The 15209-nt window shown below is 41.3% G+C and overlaps 1 protein-coding gene across 1 annotated transcript in view; it reads left to right on the top strand.

The window, feature by feature from the left end:
* The first annotated feature begins 4516 nt into the window (after positions 1–4516).
* The window catches only part of ZFAT (zinc finger and AT-hook domain containing), a 277561-nt gene continuing 266868 nt past the window's right edge, over positions 4517–15209 (top strand). Inside the window, exon 1 of the mRNA XM_045812193.2 lies at positions 4517–4614. The gene's annotated coding sequence lies outside the window, so the exon portion shown is untranslated. The remainder of the gene's footprint in view (positions 4615–15209) is intronic.

The following is a 15209-nucleotide window of genomic DNA, read 5'->3' on the forward strand; positions in this document are numbered from 1 at the left end:
CACCAATTTCTCTGATAAAAGTAGGAGCCTTTGGTCATGACAAGGCATGTGAGATAAGGAAAGGTAAAAGTCCCAGCAGCACCACCACCATCACACCCGTGGCAGCAGAATGCCTTCCATAATAGTCTATTTCCAAATTAGATGAACTAGCCTCCAAATCCTGGCTTGGCCAGCAGCTAATAGTGTGACCTTGGCCCAGTCACTTCCCCTCCCGAAGTTTGGGCTTCTTTATCTGCAGAATGCAGGTAACATTCTACTAAATAGGATTGCTGGGGGATGAACTGAGGGAATAAAAGGAAAACATCAAGTTTAGTCCCTGATTCACGGTCGGCTTTTAATACCTCATTACTACCCTTTCATTCATTGATTGTTATTTTAAGTACCTACTTATTATTTGTGTAATACCGGGCAAGGCTCTGTGACGGCTCAAAGACATGGAACAACTTCCTCCCTCATGGAGCTTATAATACATTCATTGGTTCAATAAGCAATTATTTTTTTAAAAGATTTATTTATTTGAGAGAGAGAGCATGCAGTGGGAGGGGCGGAGGGAGAGAGAATCTCCAGCAGACTCCCCGATGATGAGTGCAGAACCCAAAGCAGGACTCAATCCCACAACTGGGAGAACATGACCTGAGCTGAAACCATGGGTCCGCCGCTTAACGGACTGAGCCATCCAGGTGCCTCTGTTCAATAAGCAATTACTGAGAGTCTTTTAGGTGCCAGGCACCCTGGCAGGTGTTAGAACAACATACATAAGGTAAATCAAGGCTTCTGCCCTCAAGTGGCTCACATTCTAGTGGAGAAGGTAAGACGTGACAATACATACAGTGTATTTACAACACTGAATGAGAAGAGCTACACCAGGGGGGTGTGGTGTGGCTGTCTTCATAGGTCTAGAAAGCATAGATGAGATTAGCCTGGTGGAGAGCCTGTGTGCACAAAGAACATGACAGGTATGAGAAGCTGCGAGTTTTCAAAATCTGTGTCCTTGCAAAGCAAGAGGGAGACATGGCTGAAGAAACTGGTTGAGGATGAAGTATAAAAAGCCACCAAAGAAGTGATCTCTTTCCTGAAGAGGCAAAGAGGAGCCAGGAAGACAGTTAAGCTATTGGGGGACCGTGCTCAATGTTCTACCCTTTGAAAAAGTCCCTCTACAGTCTGGGGTATGGTGGAAGTGGGGCTGGATGAGCCCAAGACAAGGTGAAAAATCCAGTTCCATTTTCGTCCAGATGGGAGAGATGAGGACTCACACTAAAGCAGTGGCCGAGGCGGTGGGGAACCTCCGTGGCTACCACCGCCGCTCAGGAGGAAGATCACGGGACACCAACCAGACAGAATGAAGATGGGGATGAACCGAGAATGATTCATGCTACGGGGTGTTTGGCAGCGCCTCGAACATGATCAGGAATAAGAAGACTGGGCTTGGTGAGGATTTAACAGACATGTAGTGAGTTAAATAGCATATCAAGAGGAAACAAAGCTACATACAAGACAGCACTGGGCTTTAGATTATTGTACCAAATAGACAAAGGAGCAGACACTACCAGTTCAGACTAAGCAAACAATATTTGATCTCTTTTTCATGTTTCCTCTTTGCATAATTTTCCCCTTTTCTGGGAGCAACTGCACTGATACATGTTGGAGTAATTTGCCTATTATCCTTAACAACAGCTGAAAGTCTCTCATTCTAGGCCCACAGCAGCAGTTATGAAGGCACTATGACCTCTTCTTCCCCTAGATTTGCTTCTCACACTGCTCAGTATCTTGTGCTATGCCAAAGCCTTCTTTCATTGCATGAGTGTGACCGTGTAATTTCGGGTGCATTTTAGAGTAGTCCAAGATTTATTGAGAATTCAAAACTTCCCAGAAAATCTTTGAGTCTGAGTTATAAATATAAACAAGGTAAAGTCTGCCCCCAAGAACTTTATGAAATAGGCAGGGAGCCCACTCGGCCATTCAATAGTAGTTGCTCAGTAGTGTTGTGGTACTAAGGGAGATGCTGGAAATGCGAAGTGAAATAGACAGGATTCCTGCCATTAAAGAGTTTTACGTCTGATGCGGAAGGTGAATAAATCAAGCCTTAAAGGAATGGGTGATAAGTGATATATTAGACCATAAGATGCCTTGGGAGCAAGGAATAGGAACAGCCAACCCCTATCTGGATGCTTGGAGAAGCGTTCTCTATGTGACGTGTACATAAATCACAGAACACAAAGTCTACTACGAATAGTGTCCAAGCAGGGTATATACCAACTTCTCTGGAAAAGGGACTAATTCATTCCAACTGAATATATCCAGCACGTTTTTGGAAGAGACTACATTTTAGTTGGAACTTGGTAAGGTCAAGTGAATTAATTCCTGCAAACAAAGTAAGGACACATAAGGACATGGTTGTGGAACAGGGTGATATATTTTACTAAGATCAGATTTGGGGCTTTACGACAGAATGAGACAGACCTACACTTTTTTAAAAGTTACAGCATAGGGAATCTAGTCAATAATATTGTAACAATGTTGTATGGTGACAGGTAGTGACTAGATTTATCATGGTGAGCACAGAGTAATGTATAGAATTGTCAATCACTGTTGTACAGCTGACACTGATACAACATTGCATATCAGCTATATTTCAATAATAAAACTTAAAATTTAAAAAAGTCAACAGCAAATCTAGAGTTAAAAATACTACAACATTCAAGAAATACCATGAGGCAGTAAGTGATTAAGAGCTAAGTTAGAGGAAAAGGCTGGAAGCACAAGTTTGGTGAACGATGAGGTCACCAATGTGTCTGAATCGTAAGGTACCTGCACAGCCCTGCAGCCACAGGCTCCTTGTGGGCTGGCTAGGTCTTCTTGCCCACCGGTGGACGCTGGGTAAATGACAGTTAACCAAGTTAATCTTTCCTCAGTGAGCCAGAAATTGTGAGGACCTGGAGTTCCTTGCTACTGTGTTTATACTTTAACCAAAACTCTAGAAGGAATTTAGGGGCCCCAAGGGAACTGAGGATAGCACCATTCTGCTGCTTGTTCAAATGCAAATTGAGAAGCCAATAAGTGATCTCCAAAAGTTGCACCAAAGCTATCCAGACCGTATATCCAGAGTTCTAAATCTTTTAGGGGATGGGGATGGGGCCAGTGGGGTGAGCAAAGGGATCCACAGATATCAAAGGGAGCGCTTTACAGGTTTTTCTGGAATGTTCTTTCCACTCTTCCTGAGGGAAGGCCATGTAGGACAGAGTACTGAACTTGAAGCCTGGGTCTCTGCCACTACCCGACATTGAACATTTAATCTTTCAATCTCTCCACATCGCATGTCTCCATTTGCAAAATAAGGAGGTTGTGGGTGCCATACTAATGGCTAAGTATTTAGGGTTGACCATATGTCAGGTCAGGCATTTTCCACTTTCTCTCTCTCCCCTTTTTTAAGTACAACTGACATACAATGTTATGTTAATTTCAGGTACATAACAGATGATGCAATGCTCACGGTAAGTTAGCACCTGTCACCACATAATATTATTACAATATTAACTGACTACATTCCCTATGGTATACTTTTTATTCCACTTCTCTTTTGATTCTCACAACCACCGTGGTAGGCTTTACTAACCCCATTTTACTCAAGATATTCAGTTCAGAGTGTTTAAGTAACACATCCGAGGTCACACAGCAAGAGCGGCAAGGCCAGACTGCAATCCAAAGTTGCCTGACCCTAACACCACGCAGTCCCAGTTCCCTAGGGCTTAATCTCCCCCACACTGGGGCCCGGGGTTCCCTTTCCTCAACTGCTGGCTGCCTCCCCCTCCTCCTGCCTAAACTCCCGGGGAACGCGCCCCTTCCACCACCGGGCATGCTCAGTCGCTCTGGAAGGGTTTTCGTTCAGCCTGGGGAAATTTTTCACGCCGCTCCGGCAGCCGGGCCCGCCTCGCCCAGGGCTCCTTCTCTCAGGATTGGTCGAACTCAGCGAGTCGGCGAGGAGGCCCAGATGACCTCCCAACTCCCCCCCGCCTCCCCAAGCGCTCTGGGCGCGCGCGCTCTGAGCGTGCGTGCGTGCGTGTGAGTGAGCACGTGAGGCCCCGGAACGTGCACCGAGGGCGGGGGCAGGAAACGGGAGGCGAGGGGCGGGGCTGCCGTTGCCATGGCAGTGACGTCAGGCGTCGGGGAGCGAACCCGCCCCTTCCCCACGCGCGCGCGCGCGCGCGCACACAGAGACATGCACACGCGCGCGCACCGCCGCTCTCCCTCAGACACACTGGAGGGAAAGGTCAAACTAAAGGCGAGGGAGCGGGGAGGCCGGAGGGAGCCACCGCCGCTGCCGCGCGCCATGACGGACGCGGCCGAGGCTGCTTTCTCTCCGCCGACGCCGTCGAGCCACTGCTCTCACCGCGCCCCCTGCCCCCGCCCCCCGGGCCCCCCTCCCCCCAGCTCTCGCGCGTCCCCGCGCCCCCTCCCCACGGCGCTCTGGGCGCGCGTCGGGCCTGGGGCGCGCGCCGACCGGGAGCGGGAGCGGGAGCGGGCGCGGGTGCGGGAGGGTGGGGGCCGCGGCGGGCGGCCGGCCTCCTCGCGCGACCCCCGGTGTCTTCACCCGGCCCCTCGGCGAGAGCCCGCCAGGTGAGTGCGGCGGCGAGGGGGAGAGGGTGTCAGGAGAGGACAGTGGAGCGCTCAGACCCCCGCCTGACCCCTTCCGGGGACGCTGACAGGCGCTCGGGACCCGGCCTCTGGGGGGCGTAGTAGGTCAGTCTCTCGGGGGGCCTTTGGGGGGAGGGCGCCGCTGCCCCTCGGGGTCGGGCCCCTGGCTGGTGGGGGGCTCGGCACCGGAGGAGTCAGCGGCCGGATAGGAGTTGGCAGGGCGACCCGGGCGTGGGGTCAGGCGACGGTAGGCAGGTGGGCCCCTCTCTGGGGCTTGTTAAAGTGCGGGGAGGGGGCGAGGGGCCGGGCAAGGTGCGCGGGGGGCGGGAAGGGGGGGTTCCGCTGGAAGCTTTCCGGACGCTATCCTCGGGCAGTTGGGAGAAACTCTGCCCTTGGGACGAGGCGCTGTGCTTTTGCCCGGGCCAGCGAAAGTGGCGGACTTTACAGCAAAACTCGGGGAAGCCAGGCAGGACCGGACGGAAGGGAGAGGGACCGGGAGGACCCGCCTGGATGGGGACCAGAGATGAACAAATCCGCCTGTGGGTAGCACTAGGGCATGATGTGTGGACGTTGCCATGCCAATGTTTGGTGTTTGTTGCTTATGGTTATTTTAGGACTAAATGATAAAAAAGTTACTTGGGAGAGAGGGAACTGCTTGCATGGTCATGAGTTCTTCCCTGGGTATGCAGGAAGTGGGTGAATCTTTCACATTACTACCCCCAACTGAATCTATATCCTGTGGGGTTTTAAAATAATAAATACAAAACTTTGAAGCACCGAAACACGGTAATGGTTGTCGGATGAGTTTCAGGTGTCAGGCTTCGTGTTCCGTGGGAGAAAAAGAGTAGTACTTGATATGCTCAGGCAGTCCCCTTTTTGTAATAAGCTTTGGAGCCCATCATAGTGGAGTTTAGTTATAACTGCCAGGGTTAAGTAATCACATTGACCCAGTGCCACCCACCAATCAGGAGCTTCCCTGAGTGTAACTTGGAAAACTGCTCCCAGCCCAGTACTCTGCTGATTGTGAAAAACCAGTGGTTCTGCTGGGTTTTTTCCTCTTTAATTTTCAGCTATTATATTGCACTTACCAAACGTTAAAATGAGTGATCCAGTTTAAACTGCTCTCCACTAAGTCACTTTTAAATTATCAGGCGCTGGCTCTGACATGTCTTGTTTTAATATTTGGAAGTTGCTTGGATATTTCAAACATAATAACTTCAAATTGATAAGGATTTTTTGAGTAAGAAGTCCAGCTTAAGCAGATTATACCAAGTGGGTAATGTGTTTTAAAATTTAAATCTCATCCAAGAAAACCTATGGTTTGTGAAAGGCGCAGCATTGTGGCAGCTGAGGAAATGTCTGAAGGAGTCTTCTGGAAGGATAAGAGAACCACCAGGACACCTGGTGAGTTCAGTGTAACTGGCAGGCCCAGCATATGCAAACTTGCTCCTTATGTGAGCATTTCTGACACGTGGGAGCTGCTTCTGTTGACTGTGGATCTTCCGTTATTTGTCATTTTCAAAAAGTTCTATCAGCAGAAAACCCTCACTTCAAAATTGAGTGGTTGTGGCATGTACCCAAGGTACTGAAGAGTTTCAGTACAAGATGTAAAGGAGGATTATTCAGTTTGGGATCTTGTTAATTCTTTCTGTGCACCAATTTTTGTACCTGACTGCTCTGACGCCCTTTTGAGGTCTTGCTCCTATTGGCTATTGCTGACATATGTCTGTAAACAGTCCTGTAATGGGCTACTTGAATGTTACAACCTAAAACATCATTTCCTGTACTATATAAATAATTTTTTTTTCATCTGTCCTTCTCTCTTTTTAAAGGGAACTGTAGAATTGGGCAAATCAGCACTTACTCAGCATATGCCCCTCTTGTAGGTCTCATTGACCTTGGTAGCATCATGGAGGTCATGTGTTGATGGAGATAAACTGTTCTTGAACAGTTTCCACCAAGTGATAAAGACATATGGGAAAGAGATTTGAGATATGCATATCTTGATTTTTTAAAATTGTTTTTATTGGGAATTTATTGTGCTCAATGCCAAAAATAAGTCATCGATTTCTTTTTGGAGAATACATACCTTTCTATTTTACATTTAAAAAAATCACTTCTTTTTTCAACTTTTCTAGTATTGCTTGTATAGTCTACCACTGACAACTGGTTTTTTTGGGTGACATTTTTATTTTTTTATTTTATTTTATTTTTTTTTTTAAGATTTTATTTATTTATTCGACAGAAATAGAGACAGCCAGCGAGAGAGGGAACATAAGCAGGGGGAGTGGGGGAGGAAGAAGCAGGCTCATAGCGGAGGAGCCTGATGTGGGGCTCGATCCCATAACGCTGGGATCACGCCCTGAGCCGAAGGCAGACGCTTAACCGCTGTGCCACCCAGGCGCCCCTGGGTGACATTTTTAAAGCTTGGGAAATAAGGAGAAGGGCAGTAATACTGGAATGAATTTGGCCTGGGAAAGCAGCTGTGCTCTAAGAAATTTGATATTTACAAGTATGAGATTACAAAACAAGTAGTGGTTAGTTATATGAGAATTCTATATTTTACAAAAAGGATTCACTGAAAGGTGCCTTTAAATAATCCTTTTTACATGGTACTTACCAAACGTGACTTGATTTATAAAAAATCATTTGGCATACAGCAATTTAGGAATAGGTTTTTGGCATAATGTAAGATTTATCAGTATGTCCCTTGAATTGTCCCTTTCTCAAAAGTGGGGGCAAAATTAATATTTATGGGCTTCTTAAATTCAAGCTTATGCTGCTTGTATGCTACCTATTAATGTGTTAACTGAATAGAACACTTGTCATCTGATTTGTGCTGTGCCATTCAAGGAGTACATTGAAATCTAATTAAAATGCCAAAATGTTATGGTCAGGTTTGTGTGGAAGCCCATCCAAGGTAGTGTAGTTACCAAGGTATCAAAAGCACCTTGTTGTAAGATACTGTTACTAGGATGGTGGTCCCGTAGCATAGGCCGACAAGTGGTTATACCCAGACTTCAGCAAAATCAAAATAAATAGAGTTGGTCTAAAAGTCCACATGCAGTGAAAACCATTACCTTGAATTTTTCTCTAGGTGCAAATTATTCCTCAAATTAAAGGCTTGATTTTTCTAAGCTGTAATTCTCTTTGGGTCACTTGTGAAAAATTCTATTTTGATAAAAGAAGGACCGTGTACTCTTTAAACTTTTCAGGGAGCTTTTTTTCTTGCTTTTTGTTAGTGCAGTTGGGTTTATTTGGAATCGCAGGAGATATTGAATGAGGTACTTGGAGAGTTTTCATTCTGAAATCATCCTGCTTGGGCCATGTAAAAACAAAAAAGGAATGTGAGTTAATATGAGTATAACTTGCTTATGGGTTAGCTCAAACTTTATGTTGGGATACAGGGTAAAGGAAGGAACTGGGCACAAACTTTATTATGGATAATTAATCAAACTTACTTTGCCTTATACTATTCATGCGTGGTTTCATAAGAGTGACACTTCTCCCCAGTTTTAGAGAAGTCTTATTTTTAGAGGTGGAATTTAAAGAGTAAGAGCTAAGCATACGGGTATGTAAGTGTTCAAAGCATCAAAGTGTTTGAGTGCTTTAATAGTTTTTGTTTTGTGGTTGTGCATTAGAGAGAAATCAAGAAATTATTTTCCTGCTGAATATGGGTTGAGAGCCCAACTTTGGGATAATGGGCACAATTTTGTTCCTCTTAGAATAATTGAATATTATAAAAATTAAGGGAACAGCTTGAATGATGTCTTTGATTTCTTAGTACACGCTCCTCATTCCTCTGTTGAACAAGTGAGTAAAAAATGAAGATTGAAGATATGATATTAAAAGAAATTTTTTCAGTTTAAAAAAAAATTCCAAGGTATTGTCTCAAAGGATTGCTAATTTTAGAGCATGGTGAGGTTAAAAAAAGCCTTATTACTTGGATTTATCAGTAATGAGGGCATGTAATTAAAAAATTTTTTAAATACATGCAAAAAAGTAAGTAGACTATTTTGGATTTAAAATATTTGTGCCAAGGGGTGCCTGAACAGCTCAGTCGGTTGAACGTTCAACTCTTGATTTCGTCTCAAGTCATAATCTTGGGTAGATGGAGCCGTACCGTGCTGGGGGGGGGGGCTGTTGCTGCTTGAGATTCTCTCTCTCTCTCTCCTTCTGCCCCTCTCCCCTCTCATTCTCTAAAATAATAATTAAAAAAATTTTTTAATTGGAACATAAGGCTGATTTATGTTATCAGTTTCATTATTTAACTCAGTGTCACTTTAAAAATGTCATTCAATTTTTCTGTTCCCAGTTTTCTTTTCTATAAAGTGCAATTAGTAGTACAACATACTTTATGTAAAGTTGGGTTTTTAAGTAATATTTGCTAGACTTCTTAAGCATAAAATATTACCTAATACTGATACATATATGTAAGTATATGGGATTTTTAAAAGTTTGGACCCTGTAATCTACAGAAACTTGGGCAAAAGTTTGAAAAATCAGAAAGGCAGAGTTCAGAGTTATAGATGATGCTGTTAATTGTATTTTCCTCATTCTCCTTAAAGGATTTTCTTTCACTCTTGGTTGTTTATATTTTCTAGACTCCAGTCGTGCTAGTTTTTAGTGTTGAATGGTATCTACACCATCAATAGAAAGTTCGCTTGTAAAAACTGCCCTGTGTATCCTCTCGCAGCTGTTCCATCTGGGAGAGTGTTTGAATTTCACTTACTGAATGTGTTTCAACCACTAGTTATTACTAAATAGAAAGGTTCTAATGAGGTATTATATGTTGGCTAATTGAACAGAATAATAAAAAATAATAGTCATTGCAGTTTTCACAAACTAGAGGAAAATATAAATTTATCTCAAGACATTTTATAAACATTTTTATATTACTGTAGGGACAGTTAAACACAGTATGTATAATTTAGTATTTCTAACTATTATTAACATTTGTTCTAACTTTATTTGATGTGTTACTAAAATCAGAATTGTAGGTGTACAGTTTCATTTAAAAATATCTGTGTGTGGAATATCTTTTAAAACAACTTGCCCCTTAAATGGGCAAAGGGTGAAAATTTTATGGTGAAAACTTCTAATTGAATTTATAGTTAAGTGTTTGATATCAGGTATTGTTTTGATTGCTATCTTACATATGAGGATTTTTTGTATGTTTTTATAGGATTACTTTCAAGTATTTTATTTTTTAAAGAGCTTTTCTTTAAAAAAAAAGGCACTTTGTTCTTAAGGACTATTTTGGAGTCTTCACACTTTTATATTTGAAAGAAGTGGAAATGAGTGATACATTGAGCGCTTTTATTAAATACACTAATTTAATTGGAGCATGTGATGTAATTTACTTTTGCTATAATCAGACAGTTGTCTTTATCCTAAACAAATTTATAGGAGAATAGTTAGCAATTTTGGCAAATTTAGGTAGTGTAGACTGTGTCCAGAAATGATCAGTGTTGGACTGAGTTTACAATATCATATGGAAATGGTATCTCACATTTATATTGTCTGTTTAAGGACCCTTTTTTTTTTTTTAAGGACCCTTTCTTAAACATGCCTTTAAGTAAATACATTATACACATTGGTCAAATGATGTATTGAAGGATTTAATTTATAGCCTATGCTTCTTTCCCCTCTTCTTCCTTTTAATAATTGTCGATAGTTGGCCTTTAGCCACTTACTATGGAGGAACTTTTAATGCACGATAGAGTGGCCCAGGGTGGTGGTAGGTTTTTTTCTAGTGTCTTATCTGATAGAGAAAAGTGAGATTTATTCTGTAATTCTTAATATATGTTAAATACCGTTTGGAACATTTGTTTTTAATCAGTCTACGGTTTATAAAGGGGAAAGCACTTTAAACACTTTTGAGATTATTTAAGTGGTATGTACCCCCCTCCTTTGCCCCGAATATTACTGCAAGGAATGGAGGGGCTAAAGGTAAAGAGAAGCATTGTATGGGTTAAATTAGTTTATAAAGGGAATACATATGTTTTAATATAAAACGTGTTAAAGTAATCATTATATACCTTTTCCTTCAGATTGTAACCTTGCTTTTTTATTAGCATTTCTGACTGTGAAGAGTCAAGAGTAGTGAACTGCCAGGGAATCTTTCATCAGTTTACATATTATTGCTGATGGCTGAGGAGGACGAGCACTTCCACACTGATGATCATTTTCAGTGATCACATATAGAGCTCTGCAATTTATAAGGTGGGAGAACAGATGCTCAAGTGATAAGTGGGAAAGGATTTTCAGATTCAGAGTCATTGTTAAGAAAATTCAAGATTACCAATCTTCAAAAAATTACATTATATCAATCACAACCATATATCCTGTGTTTTCCAACACTGTACCAATTTTGAATATCCTGTGGCCATAAATACCCTAGTTAGTATGTGTCCAACCATAAATCCTAACTTTTAGGTTAGACAATGTGGTCACTTAAATTATAGTTTAACTGAAGGATGAACAGGCTGGTAATTAATCTTTATCTTCTTTCTTCTGTATTATAACAATTTGTCATTGAGTTTTTTTAAGGTCTAATACTGTTCGCTTAGTGTTGTGTATGCGTATAATTGAAGAGAAATTACAAGAATGAATCCTTGAGAAGTTAGAATCTCATTGGGAGAGGCATGAGATAAATAGAACGTAACTGTAGGGGCCCTGAGTGGCTCAGTTGGTTGAGTGTCTGACTCTTGGTTTTGGCTCGGATCATGATCTCAGGGTTGTGAGATCGAGCCCCGCTTCGGGTTCCTCAGTCAGCCGGAGTATGCTTGAGATTCTCTTCTTCCCTCTCCCCTTTTCCCCCCACACCCTCACGCACATGCGCTCTCTCTCTCTCTCTCAAATGGATAAATAAATCTTTTTTAAAAAGGACATAATTGTATAGATATATTGATTTTTCTCTCTAAAGCAGTGGTTTTGAAACTATTCTGTAAAAGGTTCTGGAGGAAGCAAGCAGGTTCGTTCCAATTTCAACCAGTGCAGTCTTACTTTGATCAGTTTTAAGTATGGAAGTTTACAAAGGTTTCTTTTGAGAGCAGGGTTCTGTTGTTTAAAATAAAAAGTGTGATAACCGCTATTGTTAGCATATTTGATCTTATCGCTGTTCTACTTAAATCCTTATGGTGGTTGCGTCCTTTTATTATGATTTCGAAGACTTTTCTTTATCTAGCGCCAGCTTCATTCTTCATCTGTTCTCACTCTTTCTCTGGCTTTCCATGTAAACCCAGCATTCTAGTCCTATTTAAATCACTTGATACTCCCTGAGAGGAAAATGTTCTCTTACCTCTCCATGCCTTTTCTCAGGGAGTTGCGGTCATTCTTACCATGCTGGGCAGGATTCTGCTCCCTTGGAACCTTGGTCACAGCTCCATAAAAGCACTTACTTCATTGTTTTGTAACTGTGGCCTCCCTTGAGAACAGAGCCCATCTAATTTTATCTTTGTATCCGTACTACTTGGTGTTCATTAAGTATTCAAACGTCTGTTGAATAATTGCATTTAGAATCTGAAAAGTAGTAGAATTACTTTAATGCACACTCATGTGAATAAAACATCCCAGATCTAGTCTGTGCAAAGTATTTTTAATGACATAGTGTCAGGCTAAGTATGTCAAAGGCACCCAGTTGCAGTTATCATGAAGTGTAATAAAGCCAAAGGATACATAGAAAAAATGGGATTAAGTTCTAGTGTCTTAAATGAAGCATTGTATTGGATTTAGTTATCTAATCCTAAAAGTTGGTTGTGAAAGCATTTTAACAATGATTTTATAAATTTTATACAGTCCTGATTGCCCATGAAAAAATTTCTTCCTATGTGACTAAAGCGAATAGACTCAGGATCTTCATATGTCAAAGTATATAATATATTGATACCCACTCAGAGATTAAAAAATGGGCCCTGGAACTGCCCTACCTAAATTCATATCCCTTTTCTGCCTGTCAGTATTGTGCGATCTTCTAGAAGTTACTTAACCATTCTGTGCCTCCTTTTTCTTATCTGTAAAGTGAGGATATTGGGAATACTGCTTTCTGTGGCTGTGATGAAGTGTATAATGTATGTTGAACACTTAAAGAGAATGTCCACCACCCAGAAAACGCTCAGTAAATGTTAGTTCTACTTAATTTCTAGTGGCTTCTTATTTAAACAAATGAATGTTTATTGTGCATCATTTAAAAATAATTGCTTTAATACGTGAGTATGTAACTGAAAAGAAACTTAACTTTTTAAGTTAGCTATGTCTTTCACCTAGCAACTGTTCTATCCCCTTACTGACTCATTCTCTGGTCTCCCAGTGAAGTATAGACTGTTTCTATCGGATGGACATGGGAGATTTGAAATTATGTTCTCCTGATTTCTGCAGCAGAGCATTGTGTTCCCACAACCTGTGCAATTCTTGGTAGAGCCCACAAGAGAGGAGGGAGAGAAATAACAAGTATAAGAATCCAGCAACAAGTTCTTGAACAAGCCTTAACCCGTACCAAATAAGTCCTAAAGTTTCATACTCCTTTAGTAGAGGATATGTGTTCAGCTTTTTTCCTTTTTTACATTTTCCTTTACTGTTTTGGCTTGGAATAATAGACTGTTTTAAATCCGAATTTACATTTATTCCAGAAAGATACATACACATTTACTTTAATTAGTCAGTGAACCTGTTTTTCTCTCATTCTTTACATTTACTTCCCTGCAGTGAGAGAAATCAGTAGGATGTCAGTCATTGTGTCAGTACTGTGCTCTATGAAAATCCTTTTAAATAGCCCGTTTAGGATGCAAAGAAAATGTTAAGGGAAGAAGAAAATTGTATTCCAAGATACTACTTTGTGAGGAGTGGGTTATTCTTACAAAAAATAATAGCCAGCTTGTCCTTACAGCCTCCTTTGACTTTCTCTCTTCCGTGTCACAAGACATAATGGGTAACTTTTAAAAACTGTTTCATTAAAGGAAGGAATTCAACAAGCAGTGTTGAGTGTTCACTGCTAACTGTGGGTGACTTGGAGATGAGGAGCGATGATGTAAAGATAAATCAGGCATTCCTCTTTATATACTGCTTTATGACCTGCCAGTGAGACCAGAGGGTGAAGGGAAGACGTGGGAATGAACGCTGTAATGAGAGTAGAAAAGTGCTGGATTTTGAAGACAATGTGGAAACAAAATAAGTGCAAGGGACCGTTTTTAAAATGCCAGTGGTGTGCAGTGTGACATCTGGCATGAGAAATTTGAATGCTTATACAAATTGATCAGTATACTTAGTATCATCTTGTAATAAGAACACTAGTTTAATATTAGCCAATTTTTGCTAACGTGCCACTGGAGGAACTTTTAAAATATTTTTTACACCTCCCTGAAAATTATAGCAGGTAGGTCATGCTAAGAAAAACAACTTCTAGAATAAATACAATTTTGACTAAGCCTATTTCCTCTGTACAAACCAGGACACTGTGTTCGTGTTTAATGTTATCTGGCATTGAAATTTCATTTCCCTTCAACAGCATGCCTTTCTGTGTTTGTTAGGCCAAACAACTTCTTGTTTTACTTCTTACCTCAGTTCTTGTTCCGCGTTGTCACTATTAGTATTAGTACTATTATTATTTTGTTAGAAAAGAGATATACTGTTTGGGCGTTTTCAAATGCCTCAAATATGCTGGGTTACGTAGAGGAGTGAGCTAGGTTTGTATGACTTTCCCAGTTCTGTCTTCTCAATAGCATCTCCCCCATGCTGTCCTCCGCCCTTCCTTGTTTTAGAAGGTTTCTAATTGTTGGAAAGAACTTCTCATTGATCTCAGTCTATTTCCCGTCTAACTTTCACTTACTGGTCCTTGGCATTCTAGGGCTGTGTATGTGAAACACACAATAAATTCTTACACACAATAACTCTTCAAGTATTTGAAAACAACTATTAAATCTTACTTGAATCATTTTTACACAATAAGGGGAAAAAAGCTAATTCTCAAAAGATATGCACATGACATGGTTTACAGAACTTTCTCCATCCACATCGCTAACTCATGACAAAGTCTGCTCGTCAGTATACCTCTTCAAATACGGTGGCCAGAACTGAACCAACTGCTTCAGATGTGGTGTGACCATGGCTGAGTACAATGAAGCTATTATCTGGATACTGTACTTCTATTAATGCAGCCTGAAATTTGCATTACATTTTTTGGCAGCCACATTACCCTTTGATCATATTGAGCTGCTGGTCAACTAAAACCTTTGTCTCCTTCTCACATGGGCTGCTTTAAGTCTAAGCTTTCTCATTCTTTATTTGCCAGTTGGATCTTTGAAAGTAAATGCAGGATATGAGGTCTTGGCATTACCAGAAAAGTTTAAATGAATTTATCTTTTTCAGATTTCATCCCGTTCGACTATCTGGAGATTTGAGCTGACATTTGTATAAAACAGCACAGTTTTCATGGTGCTTTCACATATATTTTAATTTAATCTTCACAACAACCACCCAAGAATCAGAAGAGAGAACAACTTTCCACTAAATCAGGAATTGGCAGATGTGGGACTATGTCACTGGTTTTTTGATAACAGATCCCATGCTCATCTTCTTAT

This window comes from Ursus americanus, chromosome 9 (genome assembly GCF_024610735.1).
Source record: "Ursus americanus isolate L20-20 chromosome 9, mUrsAme1.1.p, whole genome shotgun sequence".
In the NCBI taxonomy this organism is placed as follows: Eukaryota; Metazoa; Chordata; class Mammalia; order Carnivora; family Ursidae; genus Ursus; species Ursus americanus.